General features: G+C 40.5%; 1 pseudogene; it reads right to left on the bottom strand.

Annotated features, from left to right (window-relative positions):
• Positions 1-4,149: 4,149 nt before the first annotated feature.
• On the bottom strand, positions 4,150-12,250 carry LOC120094087 (uncharacterized; annotated as a pseudogene).
• Positions 12,251-17,742: the final 5,492 nt, after the last annotated feature.

Here is a 17,742-nt window from a genome sequence, read left to right on the forward strand (position 1 = left end):
CCCTGACACTTATAATACCAAGGCATACCTGTATTTCATTCACAATTTTGTTTCAACAATTTCCAGCTATGTAAGAGTACTGATAATAGGAAGAACAGTATCATGTTTTTCTCCTTAGAATTCTCCTATTACATGGGCACATTCATTATAGGCAGGCAAGGAACCTGTTATGTCTCATTACCCATACACAAGGTCATACAATTGACAGAAGCTGCTTACACTTTGGTCCCTCATTACCACTTTTAGAAGCTGTATGTTCTCTAGTCCATTGGCATTTTTACAAGTATACACATACTGTTATACTGCATTCCAGTAAGGGGTGCCTCCCCACCACATGAAGAAGAAGACCATCCTAATTAACTTTCTCAACACTCATCAGACAAGAGAGTCAACTTGGCCTCTTGGGATATGTGTTTATTGGTATAGAGCCCAGCCTACTGTGATCAGTGAATAGGCAGATTACATTAGTTACATAGTTACATTAGGTAATTGAGCATGGCTTATGACTGAGCCAAAGAGTGAACAAGAAAGAAATATTCCTCTATGGTATGTACCTAAAGTTCTTACCTAACTTCCCTCAATAATAGGCTGTGTATGATAAAGTAAATCCTGTCCTCCCTTAAGTGGCTTTTAACTCAGTCACCCTGGTATTCTCCAAAGTTCCCCACTTTCATATGTCTCAGCCTTGGTTGCATGTCTTATCATCCATATCAAGCACAATAAAACTACTAAAGTAGGGAGACATACTATCTCCTACCATGTGGGAAGCCCTTACCAAGTCTGCCCAAAATGAGACCCCGCCCTCACAAGGATCAATTTCAGGTATATATCTTAAATCCCATAGAGAGCTCATGTGGCCATTTCTTCTTCCAAAGACATCTTTGGTTGTATCTGTCCCTATACAGTTGTCTTGTTTGTGGTGTGTGACTTTTGGTGCAGATGTAAACAAATATCTGTATCCTAGAGCCAGATGAAGGAAACAATTCCATCAAGCATGGCTAGGTAAACTAATGAATAACTGGAGGTCACTTATGCAAGTATGGATGACTCAGAGGCAGCTCTAACACCAAATGCCCTACCTCAAAGAGAAAAGAAAATAACTGCATCCTTGGGGCCCCTTTCACAATCTATTGGCAGCTCCACATACAACCTACCTTTTTAGCAGCAATCATATTTTGGGGGATGGCTCTTGAACATTTCAAATCCTGAAGGTTTGCTGGGTTTCCTGTTTAGCCTCCTCTCAATGTAATTTAGGGCATCATTCTTGTTTCACACAGGATAGAATATTTCAGTTGAGCAAATACTTACACAACAGCTCCCAGAATGTACACAATTGATGAGGCAGAATTGAGATAATCAATTTGTCAGACAACTTAGGCAAGTGACTAATGTGTGCCATGTTAACTTCTTTATGGGTCAACTTGGAATAATAACTGAATACAAGGATGCTTATCAAGAGTAATCAGTAGTTACCTATAAAGTATTTATGTTTGTCTATGAGAAGCACTATACAGTGTTTGACTATCAATGCATTATAGTACTTTATTATGAAAAAATGTGGTTTCTATAAAAGAAGGAAGATATTACACAAAAACAAAATAATGTAGTTACAGAACTTCAAAATAAAATTTAAAAATTGCAAAATCAGAAGAATAGTAATCCATAATCACAGTAGATAACAAATATAGCTCTTCCACCAAATCACTTAAAAAGAAAATAATTTGGGTTCAGTCAGAGAGGATGGACCTAATGTTCAAGAGACTGGGGGACCCAGGGAGTTTAGAGGTCTGGTGGGGTAGGGACATCCTCGTGGAGACAGGGGGCAGGAAGGAGGTATGGGATGTGGAAGTCATAAGGTAAACGAGGAGGGGGATAAAATCTGGAATATAAAAATCAACAGAAAAATTAATAAAGAGAAAATAATTTGTAAAAAAAGAAAATAATTTGTACATACCATTAAAATAGACTAAATTAACATGCACACACCCTATATAAACATGTAAGAGAATATATATTGCTCTCAAAGAATTACGCATATCATTTGACACATAGGTTTACCAGCTAGATATAGTATTTAGCTGGAAATGAATGTCAACTCAAAAACAAAGAACAATTCATTTTGTTCATAGGTTTTGGAGAAAACCTAATCTTTGTTACTGTTGCCCTGTTTATGTCACCATGATCAAGACAAAACAAAACAATTCTCATTCCAGATCTTACAGCTAGTTGCAAAGAGAAAGTGTGAGAAGAGAAAATGAGTGAGAAGTCAGGCTTTCCATTCAGCCTCCAGGTTTCATGGCACCAGTCATTAGACTTCAAGAAATCCTGGCATATTATTTAATACTGTTTACATATTTGAAAAAGTATTTACTTGGTTGTTAGGCTGATATGTGTGCTGATATAGAGGATAATATCTTGGAGTCCATTCTCTACTTTCACTGTCTGATTTATAGGAATGAAATTGAGGTGATCATGTTTTGTGGCAAGCAACTTCAACCACTGAGTCATCTTGTTGGCTCTAAGTAGGACAAAATGAACGCCAGGTACTCACAGGACAGAAAGAATAAAAAGGATCAATAACAAAAAGTTCCATATTTTGACAAAAATATGACAGTTAGTCAGGCTGGCATCAAATTCAAAATTCATCTTGCCAACCTCCTGAATACTATGATTATTATTGTGTGCTACCATGCTCAGCTCTTTGGAAGATAAGCTTCAAGCATTGAGAATTTGAAATATTAAAGGCTGTTTAGGGGAGTGTAGTGGGGTCATACATATAAACATATGTGTTTATACAACTATGAAAATTAATAATATGGTAACTGAACCTAGAGATCCTATCTACTAATAGAGGTAACCATGCATTTATTTCATTTTCAGTATAAATTATTACACACTCAGTAGTGAGCTGATGCTAAATACCCTGACACATATTACTTCACTTTCCTAAGGTATCCCTCTAATTTATATGGGTAGAAGGAATCATTGCAAACATTTTCCTCCATCAGATTATGCCTTAAAGATTGCCAATGACTTTAGCTCAAGGGGGCTTTTCAGAAAGCATTCTCATTCCTCTTCAAGAGAGGAAAACAAAGTGTTCCCATGATCACTGATGAATACTTCATTACTTGTGGACAGTAATGTGAACACTTTGTTGAACAGTTTTCTGAATTTCTTGTATACCTTAGTTGTGGGATTGCCCAACAGAAACACTGAAAAGATTGGGATTACTAGAGATCATTGCCACATGCTTATTATTCTACTAAAATGTTTTCCTAACACCTCATCTTTGGGGCATATAACAAAAAGTGAACTAAAAAACTCTTATCACATGTACGATGTCATTCAGGTGAAGGCAGGTACAAGGTAGAACCAGGCCCGCCATTAGACAAGAAGGATGGGTGGGCGGGAGAAAAGTTTTAGAGAGAGGAGGTGACTGGAGGGAGTCTGGAGAAGCAGCAGAAAGAACATGGAGGTTGATATTAAGATTCCTCTCTGCACCTTTACAGGTCGTTATGAATGTTCTTAAGGGATGGAAGTATGTAGTGCTTTGTGTGTCTAGTTAGGCAATTATATATTATCAATTGGTTGTAAGTTAATTGTGTGGAAGTATTGTACATTGAGCATTTAACACATAAATCTGGTTTTGGGGTTCCAGTTTGTTGAGTAATGATTCTATTGGGTGTTGGGAGTGTGAACAGAGTTTGTGACAGGAAGCCGTGCTAGTCTGTAGAATGCTCGGGGCTAACATGGTGTGGGGCCATGTTAGCACGGCCCATAAAATGCTATGTGAGTCTCAAGCATGGTCCTCTGCTAAGGGGACGATGTGTGAAAGTGGTAACAGAGAAAGAGCTAGAGCACACAGATCCTCAGGAGTAGGAACTTGCAGGAATCAGGACAAGCGTCATCATTTATCATTTTACAGCAACAATCACATAGATGTCTTTGCAGAGCAATTTAACAATAAACTGAATGTCATTTCATACTTATGAAAATAATGAAGATCTGTTGAAGGCATCTTTTTATTAATTTCATGGCAAGTTTCTCTAATGGTTCACAGAGCTGTCTCCTGGGCCTTAGGCATCCTGTAGTTTTCTCCCACACTGTATCGAGGAGGTTTCTCTCTGAGAATATAACAAGGAAGAAGTGAAACTGAAACTTCTGGAGGTAAGATCATAAATAATAATAAATGATAATTCATCTTTTTAATTGGCTTTCTTGGAACACTTACTCTGGGGTAGGGAGTTGTTCCTTTGCCATAGAAATACATAATCATGCAGAGAGAGGCCTACATGGTGAGGCATTGATGGTTTCTTGTCAATAACCAGTGTATAATCTCGAGACATGTGCATGAGATAGGCTAGAAGAGGTTCCTTCAAGAACAAGTTTAAAAGACTGCAGCTCTGTTTGATGTCTTGCAAGTTAGCTCATGAGAAGTCGTGAGAAAAAAAATATAGAATTAAGGTGCTTTCATATTCCTGACCTACAAAGTGTGAGGTATTTGTCTGAAGCCACAAAATTTGGGGTTTGGGGGAACGATATATAGAGCAATAGATAAAGTATACACATGATGCAAATTCTCTCAAATTATCTTAGGATCAACAAAGCTCTGAACAGAAATTCCCTTAGTAATTTCTCACCAAAATTCATATCCAACTATTATGTACTCTTTTGTGCACAGAAAGGTAGGAGTTCCTAGTGAAAGATTTTCCACAATGGTTACATCCATAGGGCTTTTGTCCAGTATGAGTCATTAAGTGCTTCTTCACAGCTGAGAGATTATTAAAAGCTTTCCACAGTGACCGTATTTGTATGGTTTCTCTCCAGTATGTATTCTCTTTGTGTACAATTAGAGAAAAACTACTGCTAAAGAATTTCCCACACTCATTACATTCATAGGGCTTCTCTCCAGTGTGAGTTCTTAAGTGCTGTGTTAGATATGAGCGCTTCCAGAACGTTTTCCCCAATCCTGGCACTCAAATGGTTTTTCTCCAGTATGAATACTATTATGTCCAGGGAGTGAGGATCTTGTACTGAAAGCCTTTCCACACCGAGTACATTCATGGTGATTTTCGCCTTCTGTGTGAATTCTTTTGTGGCTTTTGAGGTTAAAACTGGTTTGTAAAACATAAAAACACTGGCTGCATTCACATGGCTTTTCCCCAGTGTGAATTTTTACATGAAGTCTGAGGGATGAGGGAATCATTAAATGCTTTCCCACAGTGATTGCATTCAAAAGGTTTTTTCCCCCATTATGGATTCTTTTGTTAACCTGAAGATAAGATTTACTGCGAGACCTCACCGCCTGATCAAGTGGGCACTCCTGAGGCTGCAGAGCGGAGGAGACCACCAACACTGCCCACCCCTGCCCACATCCCTGGCCCAAGAGGCAACTGTATAAGGCCTCTGGGTTCCCGTAGGGGAGGGCCCGGGAGCGGCAGGACCCCTGCGCCTGAGACACTGCCGGAACCTGAAGGAAACAGACCGGATAAACAGTTCTCTGCACCCAAATCCCGTGGGAGGGAGAGCTGAACCTTCAGACAGGCGGACACGCCTGGGAAACCAGAAGAGACTGCACTCTGTGCACATCCAGGCGCCAGAGGAAAACACCAAACGCCATCTGGAACCCTGGTGCACGGAGGCTCCTGGAAAGAGCGGCGCAGATCTTCCCGGTTGCTGCCACAGCGGAGAGGACTTAGGCAGTACCCCACGAGCAAACTTGAGCCTTGGAACCACAGGTAGGACCAACTTTTCCCCTGCAAGAAACCTGCCTGGTGAACTCAAGACACAGGCCCACAGGAACAGCTGAAGACCTGTAGAGAGGAAAAACTATACGCCCGAAAGCAGAACACTCTGTCCCCATAACTGGCTGAAAGAAAACAGGAAAACAGGTCTACAGCACTCCTGACACACAGGTTATAGGACAGTCTAGCCACTGTCAGAAATAGCAGAACAAAGTAACACTAGAGATAATCTGATGGCGAGAGGCAAGCGCAGGAACCCAAGCAACAGAAACCAAGACTACATGGCATCATCGGAGCCCAATTCTCCCACCAAAGCAAACACGGAATATCCAAACACACCAGAAAAGCAAGACCTAGTTTCAAAATCATATTTGATCATGATGCTGGAGGACTTCAAGAAAGACATAAAGAACTCCCTTAGAGAACAAGTAGAAGCCTACAGAGAGGAATCGCAAAAATCCCTGAAAGAATTCCAGGAAAACACAATCAAACAGTTGAAGGAATTAAAAATGGAAATAGAAGCAATCAAGAAAGAACACATGGAAACAACCCTGGACATAGAAAATCAAAAGAAAAGACAAGGAGCTGTAGATACAAGCTTCACCAACAGAATTCAAGAGATGGAAGAGAGAATCTCGGGAGCAGAAGATTCCATAGAAATCATTGACTCAACTGTCAAAGATAATGTAAAGCGGAAAAAGCTACTGGTCCAAAACATACAGGAAATCCAGGACTCAATGAGAAGATCAAACCTAAGGATAATTGGTATAGAAGAGAGTGAAGACTCCCAGCTCAAAGGACCAGTAAATATCTTCAACAAAATCATAGAAGAAAACTTCCCTAACCTAAAAAAAGAGATACCCATAGGCATACAAGAAGCCTACAGAACTCCAAATAGATTGGACCAGAAAAGAAACACCTCCCGTCACATAATTGTCAAAACACCAAACGCACAAAATAAAGAAAGAATATTAAAAGCAGTAAGGGAAAAAGGTCAAGTAACATATAAAGGCAGACCTATCAGAATCACACCAGACTTTTCGCCAGAAACTATGAAAGCCAGAAGATCCTGGACAGATGTCATACAGACCCTAAGAGAAGACAAATGCCAGCCCAGGTTGCTGTATCCTGCAAAACTCTCAATTAACATAGATGGAGAAACCAAGATATTCCATGACAAAACCAAATTTACACAATATCTTTCTACAAGTCCAGCACTACAAAGGATAATAAAGGGTAAAGCCCAACATAAGGAGGCAAGCTATACCCTAGAAGCAAGAAACTAATCATCTTGGCAACAAAACAAAGAGAATGAAAGCACACAAACATAACCTCACTTCCAAATATGAATATAACGGGAAGCAATAATCACTATTCCTTAATATCTCTCAATATCAATGGCCTCAACTCCCCAATAAAAAGACATAGATTAACAAACTGGATACGCAACGAGGACCCTGCATTCTGCTGCCTACAGGAAACACACCTCAGAGACAAAGACAGACATTACCTCAGAGTGAAAGGCTGGAAAACAATTTTCCAAGCAAATGGTCAGAAGAAGCAAGCTGGAGTAGCCATTCTAATATCAAATAAAATCAATTTTCAACTAAAAGTCATCAAAAAAGATAAGGAAGGACACTTCATATTCATCAAAGGAAAAATCCACCAAGATGAACTCTCAATCCTAAATATCTATGCCCCAAATAAAAGGGCACCTACATATGTAAAAGAAACCTTACTAAAGCTCAAAACACACATTGCACCTCACACAATAATAGTGGGAGATTTCAACACCCCACTCTCATCAATGGACAGATCATGGAAACAGAAATTAAACAGAGATGTAGACAGACTAAGAGAAGTCATGAGCCAAATGGACTTAATGGATATTTATAGAACATTCTATCCTAAAGCAAAAGGATATACCTTCTTCTCAGCTCCTCATGGTACTTTCTCCAAAATTGACCATATAATTGGTCAAAAAACGGGCCTCAACAGGTACAGAAAGATAGAAATAATCCCATGCGTGCTATCGGACCACCACGGCCTAAAACTGGTCTTCAATAACAATAAGGGAAGAATGCCCACATATACGTGGAAATTGAACAATGCTCTACTCAATGATAACCTGGTCAAGGAAGAAATAAAGAAAGAAATTAAAAACTTTTTAGAATTTAATGAAAATGAAGGTACAACATACCCAAACTTATGGGACACAATGAAAGCTGTGCTAAGAGGAAAACTCATAGCGCTGAGTGCCTGCAGAAAGAAACAGGAAAGAGCATATGTCAGCAGCTTGACAGCACACCTAAAAGCTCTAGAACAAAAAGAAGCAAATACACCCAGGAGGAGTACAAGGCAGGAAATAATCAAACTCAGAGCTGAAATCAACCAAGTAGAAACAAAAAGGACCATAGAAAGAATCAACAGAACCAAAAGTTGGTTCTTTGAGAAAATCAACAAGATAGATAAACCCTTAGCCAGACTAACGAGAGGACACAGAGAGTGCGTCCAAATTAACAAAATCAGAAATGAAAAGGGAGACATAACTACAGATTCAGAGGAAATTCAAAAAATCATCAGATCTTACTATAAAAACCTATATTCAACAAAACTTGAAAATCTTCAGGAAATGGACAATTTCCTAGACAGATACCAGGTATCGAAGTTAAATCAGGAACAGATAAACCAGTTAAACAACCCCATAACTCCTAAGGAAATAGAAGCAGTCATTAAAGGTCTCCCAACCAAAAAGAGCCCGGGTCCAGACGGGTTTAGTGCAGAATTCTATCAAATCTTCATAGAAGACCTTACACCAATATTATCCAAACTATTCCACAAAATTGAAACAGATGGAGCCCTACCGAATTCCTTCTATGAAGCCACAATTACTCTTATACCTAAACCACACAAAGACACAACAAAGAAAGAGAACTTCAGACCAATTTCCCTTATGAATATCGACGCAAAAATACTCAATAAAATTCTGGCAAACCGAATTCAAGAGCACATCAAAACAATCATCCACCATGATCAAGTAGGCTTCATCCCAGGCATGCAGGGATGGTTTAATATAAGGAAAACCATCAACGTGATCCATCATATAAACAAACTGAAAGAACAGAACCACATGATCATTTCATTAGATGCTGAGAAAGCATTTGACAAACTTCAACACCCCTTCATGATAAAAGTCCTGGAAAGAATAGGTATTCAAGGCCCATACCTAAACATAGTAAAAGCCATATACAGCAAACCAGTTGCTAACATTAAACTAAATGGAGAGAAACTTGAAGCAATCCCACTAAAAGCAGGGACTAGACAAGGCTGCCCACTCTCTCCCTACTTATTCAATATAGTTCTTGAAGTTCTAGCCAGAGCAATCAGACAACAAAAGGAGATCAAGGGGATACAGATCAGAAGAGTTCAAAATATCACTATTTGCAGATGATATGAAAGTATATTTAAGTGATCCCAAAAGTTCCACCAGAGAACTACTAAAGCTGATAAACAACTTCAGCAAAGTGGCTGGGTATAAAATTACCTCAAATAAATCAGTTGCCTTCCTCTATACAAAAGAGAATCAAGCCGAGAAAGAAATTAGGGAAACGACACCCTTCATAATAGACCCAAATAATATAAAGTACCTCGGTGTGACTTTAACCAAGCAAGTAAAAGATCTGTACAATAAGAACATCAAGACACTGAGGAAAGAAATTGAAGAAGACCTCAGAAGATGGAAAGATCTCCCATGCTCATGGATTGGCAGGATTAATATAGTAAAAATGGCCATTTTACCAAAAGCAATCTACAGATTCAATGCAATCCCCATCAAAATACCAATCCAATTCTTCAAAGAGTTAGACAGAACAATTTGCAAATTCATCTGGAATAACAAAAAACCCAGGATAGCTAAAGCTATCCTCAACAATAAGAGGACTTCAGGGGGAATCACTATCCCTGAACTCAAGCAGTATTACAGAGCAATAGTGATAAAAACTGCATGGTATTGGTACAGAGACAGACAGATAGACCAATGGAATAGAATTGAAGACCCAGAAATGAACCCACACACCTATGGTCACTTGATTTTTGACAAAGGAGCCAAAACCATCCAATGGAAAAAAGATAGCATTTTCAGCAAATGGTGCTGGTTCAACTGGAGGGCAACATGTAGAAGAATGCAGATCGATCCATGCTTATCACCCTGTACAAAGCTTAAGTCCAAGTGGATCAAGGACCTCCACATCAAACCAGACACACTCAAACTAATAGAAGAAAAACTAGGGAAGCATCTGGAACACATGGGCACTGGAAAAAATTTCCTGAACAAAACACCAATGGCTTATGCTCTAAGATCAAGAATCGACAAATGGGATCTCATAAAACTGCAAAGCTTCTGTAAGGCAAAGGACACTGTGGTTAGGACAAAACGACAACCAACAGATTGGGAAAAGATCTTTACCAATCCTATAACAGATAGAGGCCTTATATCCAAAATATACAAAGAACTCAAGAAGTTAGACCGCAGGGAAACAAATAACCCTATTAAAAAATGGGGTTCAGAGCTGAACAAAGAATTCACAGCTGAGGAATTCCGAATGGCTGAGAAACACCTAAAGAAATGTTCAACATCTTTAGTCATAAGGGAAATGCAAATCAAAACAACCCTGAGATTTCACCTCACACCAGTGAGAATGGCTAAGATCAAAAACTCAGGTGACAGCAGATGCTGGCGAGGATGTGGAGAAAGAGGAACACTCCTCCATTGTTGGTGGGATTGCAGACTGGTAAAACCATTCTGGAAATCAGTCTGGAGGTTCCTCAGAAAATTGGACATTGAACTGCCTGAGGATCCAGCCATACCTCTCTTGGGCATATACCCAAAAGATGCCTCAACATATAAAAGAGACACGTGCTCCACTATGTTCATCGCAGCCTTATTTATAATAGCCAGAAACTGCAAAGAACCCAGATGCCCTTCAACAGAGGAATGGATACAGAAAATGTGGTACATCTACACAATGGAATATTACTCAGCTATCAAAAACAACGAGTTTATGAAATTCGTAGGCAAATGGTTGGAACTGGAAAATATCATCCTGAGTGAGCCATCCCACTCACAGAAAGACATACATGGTATGCACTCATTGATAAGTGGCTATTAGCCCAAATGCTTGAATTACCCTAGATCCCTAGAACAAAGGAAACTCAAGACGGATGATCAAAATGTGAATGCTTCACTCCTTCTTTAAATGAGGAAAAAGAATACCCTTGGCAGGGAAGGGAGAGGCAAAGATTAAAACAGAGACTGAAGGAACACCCATTCAGAGCCTGCCCCACAGGTGGCCCATACATATACAGCCACCCAATTAGACAAGATGGATGAAGCAAAGAAGTGCAGACCGACAGGAGCCGGATGTAGATCGCTCCTGAGAGACACAGCCAGAATACAGCAAATACAGAGGCGAATGCCAGCAGCAAACCACTGAACTGAGAATAGGACCCCCGTTGAAGGAATCAGAGAAAGAACTGGAAGAGCTTGAAGGTGCTCGAGACCCCAAAAGTACAACAATGTCAAGCAACCAGAGCTTCCAGGGACTAAGCCACTACCTAAAGACTATACATGGACTGACCCTGGACTCTGTCCCCATAGGTAGCAATGAATATCCTAGTAAGAGCACCAGTGGAAGGGGAAGCCCTGGGTCCTGCTAAGACTGAACCCCCAGTGAACTAGACTATGCGGGGAGGGTGGCAATGGGGGGAGGTTTGGGAGGGGAACACCCGCAATGAAGGGGAGGGGGGAGGGGTATGTCTGTCCGGTAACCGGGAAAGGGAATAACACTTGAAATGTATATAAGAAATACTCAAGATAATAAAAAAAAATAAATAAAATAAAAAAAAAAAGATTTACTGCGGAAGGACTTTCCACACTGAGTACAGTCATGGTTTTTCTCCAGTATGAATTCTTTTGTGCTGAGTAAGGTTAGATTGTTGTGCTGAAGACTTTAAAATATTGATTGCATTCACTGATTGCATTCATTGGCTTTCAGTTCATGCTGAATTCTTTCCTGTTAATTATGAGGTAAATTGTAACTGTAATTTATAATATTATTATACTGTTATAATGAGTTCTTATGTTATCTAAATCTAACAATAAAATAAAATATTTACCTGACCATCATAAGTACTGTGCTTCATCAGTTTATCTGCCTAGCTTATATGCCCTAGAGAGGTTATAGTCTCTGGTTTAACAGCTCACAGTAAAGCAACAGGGGGCTACAGAAAGCAGCTTTTGATATCTCAGCAGGGGATTTCAAGGCTCTCAGTCTCCAGACTGTAGGGGAGGAAGACCTGTTCCTGCTATCAGCATTCCTATGACTCTCAAAGTGTGTATTCACATGAAAGAAAAGTTCTTAAGAGTTGGCACATGGAAGAACCCATGGCTCCAGCTGCATATATAGCAGAGAAAGGCCTTACCTGGCATGGATAGGAGTGGAGGCCATTGGTCCTTTGGAGGCTTGATGGGATTAGGGGAATGCGAGGGCAGTGAGGTGGGAGCACCCTCATAGAGGCAGGGGTCTGGGGGAATAAAATAGGGGGTGTGAGGAGGGGAAACCGGGAAGGGGAGATAACATTTGAAATGTACTTAAATAAAATAACCAATAAAACCCTGAGATTCCACCTCTTGCCAGTCAGAATGGATAAGATCAAAAACTCGGTTAACAGCAGATGCTGGTGAGGATATGCAGAAAGAGAAACATTCCTCCACTGTTGGTAGAATTACAGACTGGTATAACCACTGTGTAAAATCATTCTGGAGGTTCCTCAGAAAATTGGACATAGTACTACCTGAGGACCCAGCTATACCACATCTGGGTATATACCCAAAAGATGCTCCAACATGTAAAAAGGACACATACTCTACTGTATTCATAGTAGCCTAATATAATAGCTAGAAGTTGGAAAGGACCCAGATGTCCTTCAACAGAAGAATAGATACAGAAAATGGAGTACTACTCAGCTATTAAAAACAATGACTACATGAAATTTTTAGTCAAATGAATGGAACTAGAAAATATCATACTGAGTGTGGTAATTTAGTCACAAAAGAACACACATAGTATGCACTTACTGAGAAATGAGTATTAGCACAAAAGTTTGAAATACCCAAGATACAATTCTAGACCACATGAAGCTCAAGAAGAAGGAAGAAGGAAGAATGAAGTGTGAATGCTTCATTCCTTAGAAGGGGAACAAAATACTGTCAGGAGGTAGAGGGTGAGAGGGACTTGGAAAGAAGAGAGGAGGAGAAGGGGCAAAAAAGGGGGCAGGGGCAGGTATGGCAGTAGACAGGGATGATTTATTGAGGGTCAGAAATTTGCACATAGGTGTGTAGCAATGGGGGATGAGGAACTGGGGGTAGCCACCAGTAAGTCCCAGAAACACAAGAGGACCCAACAGGGTTGAGATTAGCTGAAATGCCAAACCTGTAGAGACCATATCCAGAGGTTAGGCAGGGCCCCAGGTTGGGGCATGGTGCCTCCCTCTCATTTCCAAATTTTTTTAAAATTTTTTTTATCTTTACTAACTTGAGTATTTCTTATTTACATTTCGATTATTATTCCCCTTCCCAGTTTCCGGGCCAACATCCCCCTAACCCCTCCCACTCCCCTTCTATATGGGTGTTCCCCTTCCCATCCTCCCCCCGTTACCGCTCTTCCCCCAACAATCACGTTCACTGGGGGTTCAGTCTTGGCAGGACCAAGGGCTTCCCCTTCCACTGGTGCTCTTACTAGGCTATTCATTGCTACCTATGAGGTTGGAGCCCAGGGTCAGTCCATGTATAGTCTTTGGGTAGTGGCTTAGTCCCTGGAAGCTCTGGTTGCTTGGCATTGTTGTTCATATGGGGTCTCTAGCCCCTTCAAGCTCTTCCAGTCCTTTCTCTGATTCCTTCAACGGGGGTCCCATTCTCAGTTCAGTGGTTTGCTGCTGGAATTAGCCTCTGTATTTGCTGTATTCTGGCTGTGTCTCTCAGGAGAGATCTACATCCGGTTCCTGTCATCCTACACTTCTTTGCTTCATCCATCTTTGTATGGGCCACATGTGGGGCAGGCTCTGAATGGGTGTTCCTTCTGCCTCTGTTCTAAACTTTGCCTCCCTATTCCATGCCAAGGGTATTCTTGTTCCCCTTTTAAAGAAGGAGTGAAGCATTCACATTTTGGTCATCCCTCTTGAGTTTCATGTGTTCTGTGCATCTAGGGTAATTCAAGCATTTGGACTAATAGCCACTTATCAATGAGTGCATGCCATGTGTGTTTTCTGTGATTGGGTTACCCCACTCAGGATGATATTTTCCAGTTCCATCTATTTGCCTATGAATCTCATAAAGTCATTGTTTTTGATAGCTGAGTAATACCCAAAAGATGCCCCAACATATAACAAAGACACATGCTCCACTATGTCCATAGCAGCCTTATTTATAGTAGCCAGAAGCTAGAAAGAACCCAGATGACCTTCAACAGAGGAATGGATACAGAAAATGTGGTACATCTACACAATTGAACATTTCCAAATTTTTAACACAGAATTGCTCTGTATAAAGGAAATACAGAGACAAAATGTAGAGCAGAGACTGAAGGAAAGGCCATCCAGAGACTGTACCAAATGGGGATTGATCCCATATACAGACACCAAACCCAGACACTATTGCTGATGCCAAGAAGTGCTTACTGAGAGGAGCTTGATATAGCTGTGCCCGGAGAGGCTCTGCCAAAGCCTGACAAATACAGATGTGGATCCTGACAACCAACTATTGGACAAAACCACAGGGACCCCCATGGCAGAGTTAGTACTGAAGGAGGTGAGGGGTTTGCAACCCCATAGAAAGAACAACAATATGAACAAACCAGAACCCCCAGACCTCCCAGGGACTAAACCACCAACCAAAGAGTACACATGGACGGACCCATGACTCCAGCTGCATATGTAGCAGAGGATGACTTTGTCTGGTTGGAGTCAATGGGAGGAGAGGTCCTTGGTCCTGTGACGGCTTAATTTCCCCAGTGTAGGAGAATGCCAGAGAGGTGAGGTGGGAGTGGGTGGCTGGGTGGGGGAGCACCGTAATGGAAGCAGGGGGAGAAGGATGGTTTAGGAGGTTTCAGGCAGGGAAACAGTGAAAGGAGATAACATTTGGAATGTAAATAAGTAAAATGTCCAATAACAAAAAAGAGTTGGCACATGAATTCAGGTCATAAATTGGAGTTGTAATAGAGAATGCCCACATGAAACTTTTCAGCTTGAAGTTCACCATTTGTTGCTAGCTTACAGGGACATGGAGGGTTAAGACTGTAACTTAGCTGTCCTTGTAGTCACTCATTCAAAATCTTATCTTCTGTTTTTGCTCCTGTGCTCCTAAGGTACATCTCTTTTTTATGTCCTTTGATTAATAGTTTCTGCTAACCCTGTGGAGTATGCCCTAGGTTGTAGAAGTCTCAGAAACAATTTAGCAGCCCTCTTATACAAAGGGTTCAAATGTTTTTGTCTGGGTCATTCTAAAACGAGGTGACCCTTGCATGTGAGCTGTTTCTGCAGAATAAATCCTCTTTGTTCTTGCATACTATCTGAGTCTGGGGTCTTCCTTCAGTGACTTCCAGACCTTTATAAATGAGAGTCTTCCTATGTACGTGATGGGAACTGAACGCTAGTTTTTGAAAGAGCAGAACTCTGGTTTTTCAAAGAGCAGGACATGATCTTAGCCTTTGAGCCATCTCACTAGCCTGTGTCTTAAAATTTAAAACAGCAAAGAAAATAGCACATCTTTGTTGTTTCTTCGGAGGACACAGTATGAGATGACTAAGGCAGAGTTGAGACAAAAGTAAAAAAAGTGGAAATTCATGCCACATATTCATATCCATCTTTGTCAGAGAAACAAAAGACTTCATTCTTCTACTCCTGCTTCACAGGCCATAGCCACCTCCCAGAATCCAATTTCGCTTACCTGGACAAATGCCTGAAATAATTCCTCTGACCTCTGCTATAGCCTTGTCTTCTTGTTCCAGTTGAGATAGCAGATTTGGTTTATCAAAATTTTGCCCTATTTATGGAAAAAAAATATATGCAATGTTAGGGAAATTATTCAAGGGATACTCAACTCTACAAATTTGCAGCCAAACTTGAACATGCAAAATGTGACTTTAGGAGCAGTTGAATTGAAGGACCCTAGGGGCTTTCACCAGCCTTACACCCAATCTGCCTCAGGTCCAGGCTAGGCCAGGTTCCATTCTCCATCCACAGTTCTTGGGAGGAGCAGGAACATTCTTGAAAATACAACAGAATGTATTGACTGAGAGTCACCTGACCCTCTGGTCCCAGATAGAGTTCAAATGCATGCCATAATCTGTCCATGCTTGCTAGCCAATAGATTCAAAGGTCAATATGCTTAGCCAATAAGATTAAACTGTAAACTTGCTGATGTAACCTGTACCTCTAAAAAGTATAAAAACTGATTGTTATAGCCATTTGGGGTCACCTTCTAGTCACTTTCCACAAGGGGCTGACTGAGTGTCAACACTGATGATAATGAGAGACTGCATGAGGCTGAGAGTAGAAGGTGTGGCTAATGTCTCAGCAAAATAGTTAGCAATGGGACCTTCAGGACAGCCCTTTAAAGCTGTGGAAAAGAACTCTAAAAACAGGAATTTGAAAATATATAATCAATCAATTATGCAAAAACATAAGGATACAATATAATTTGTTTAAGAGGATATAAGGGAACAGAGGCAGCTACACTATGAGTCAGCTTGTCAGAAATATATAAAGACAGGCAGATTCCTGAGTTCAAAGTCAGCCTGGAACTGAAGGAATTTAGGTCCAGGTGTGGTTGGAATGGTGATCTCAGGACAAGTTCCCACCTTGCTAAGATTATAAAGACAGGAAGATCTCTGAATTATTTTGCAATGTAAAACAACAAGAAAAATGTACTTGCTGCCTCCTAAGAGTCAAGGGGGCTGAGCTCATGGAAGCTGATTTGTAAGATGACCAAGAGGGAACTGGGAATAAATAACTGAATTGATATGTAAATTAAAAAAACTGAGCTTTTGGTTTGCATGAATAGGGCTAACAACATGTTATAGCAGTTCTTCTTTAGATTTTTTTTTTTTCCTATCGGACAGCTGAATTGTCTTGACACCTCTAGAGATATAACAAAGCTCTTCAATATTTTTTTTTTTAAACGGGGTTTCTAATTTTGGCTGGAAAAAAAAATCCATGGGGAGCAAACACAGCTGTTTTAAAATTTTTTCATAGCTCTTTTAGAATTTTTTCCAACAGGATTTCTGATAGAAATCCTAAGAATTATTAAGAGAGAGGGAGGACACAGCTCTTTTAGAATGTTTTCTAGAAGCTATTCAGAGATGGCTGTCTGAAGAATGAAGACAGCTCTCTTTAGAACTTTTTCTGGCTTTCTGATTTTGATCAGAAAACCAAAGAATTACTTTTAGAACTTTTCTATCAGGGTTTTTGACTTTTTTTTATAACCCTTTTTCTGATTTTCACCAGAAAACCCATGAGCTATCCAGAAAGCTTTTAGAATTTTTACTAGCAGAGAGAGCTGTCTCAAACAGAAAGTTAGATGTCTCAACCACAGAGTTTTTAGAATAATAACAGCAGAGCATGCACACACATACACACACACACACACACACACACACACACACACACACACACACACACACAGACTAGGGGGGATGGGGGAAGGTCGGGGTTGGGAGCGAGCCAGCCATCTCAGCAGAACATAGGATGCCAACTTGGACCCACGCTTTGACGTCGAGTCCTTTGGTTTTGCCACTCCCAGACACCTTTTCCCTCAGAACCCTTCTTCAAGATGATGCTGGTCTTTGGCACACCCCTAACTCAGCCTGAGTAAAAGAGCTCCAGGTCATTTTTAACTGACTCTCCCACATCTTGTTGCTTTGTACCTGAAGAGGAGCAGAATAGA

The sequence above is a fragment of the Rattus norvegicus genome, chromosome 8 (genome assembly GCF_036323735.1).
Source record: "Rattus norvegicus strain BN/NHsdMcwi chromosome 8, GRCr8, whole genome shotgun sequence".
NCBI lineage: Eukaryota > Metazoa > Chordata > Mammalia > Rodentia > Muridae > Rattus > Rattus norvegicus.